This window comes from Myotis davidii, unplaced genomic scaffold (genome assembly GCF_000327345.1).
Source record: "Myotis davidii unplaced genomic scaffold, ASM32734v1 scaffold673, whole genome shotgun sequence".
In the NCBI taxonomy this organism is placed as follows: domain Eukaryota; kingdom Metazoa; phylum Chordata; class Mammalia; order Chiroptera; family Vespertilionidae; genus Myotis; species Myotis davidii.
In genome coordinates, this window is record NW_006286677.1 from 166,844 (window position 1) to 168,182 (window position 1,339).

Sequence of the window (1,339 nt, forward strand, 5' to 3'; positions counted from 1 at the left end):
GGACAAAATACTTAAATTTTAGTGCATTAAGTTTCTTATCTGTAAAATGGGAGATAATACCACCTATTTTGCTAGTCTGTTTTGAGGATTATTATTATTTTGTATCCTTACTTATGATTTATCTTTTAGGTTACAATGGCTGGTAATTTAATCTACTTTTGCCCACCCCTGTATATTGCTAAAGTGCCTTGTGAATCCCAAATGCAGATAAAATATGAAGCATTTGCCAAATAGCTTGGAAGCCTTTCTTTCAAGGATTATGATCAGTGTTCTACAGAACATACTTTACAAAATGCCATTCAAGTATTTCTCAAATGTGTTTTCCCATCTCCACCATCATAACCATTGCTTCAATTAGGGAATTCCTCTCTCACCCATTCTACAATAGGTTTCCTACCTAGGATCTTCACTCATCACTTACAAAGTTGTCAGTAAGCTCCCTAAAATGTAAATCTCATGCAGTTTCATGCTTTAAAATTCCAAAAGGTTTTCCCAGTACCCAAATTACAAAATCCAAAGCCCTTAAAAAACCAAAGGCACTTCATGATCCAGCCCCTGACCATCTTCATCTCATTCCAGTTCACTCTATGCTCCAGGCATAAACTAGCTATTAATTCTCAATGGTTATACTTACACCTTCTGGCTTTTGCACATAAACATTACACTGTCTAAAATGGCATCCACTTTTTGTTTATCTGAATAACTCCTACTCGGCCTTAAAATTCACCTCAAATGGACCTCTTCTTCTGAAGCCTTCTATTCTTTTGACTACCTCCCATTCCTTAGTCAGAGGAAAGTACCTGACTTGTGTGCACTCAATGCACCATCCATTATAGTATATCTTGCTAATTATCTGTGTACACATCTCTATTTTTCTAGACTGTGAACTCCTTGAAGATTAAGAACATTTATTTATTCCTGTTTTTTGAGCCTAGTACAGTGCCTGCAACCAGTAAATAAGTCCTTAATGATACATTAATATCTAATCTAATAAAAGAGAAACATGCAAATTGACTGTAACTTTGCTATGCCCCAAGTCATGCCCACCAGCCAATCAGAGTGACTATATGCAAATTAACCCAAACAAGATGGCAGCCAGCAGCCACGGAGCTGGAGCAAGCAGGAGGCATGCTTGCCCCGGCAATAGAGAAAGCCAAGCTTCCCACCTGCCCTGGCTGGCCCTCGGCTCCACTAAAGGCAACAAAGTTTCAATTATAGAAGACAAATAAATCCCAGATACCTGCTTCCAGCCCATGGGCATGGCCAGCCTGAAAACAGCCATCAGCCCCTCACCCAGGCTGGCCAGGCACCCCAGCAGGAACCCCCACCCTGATCCGGG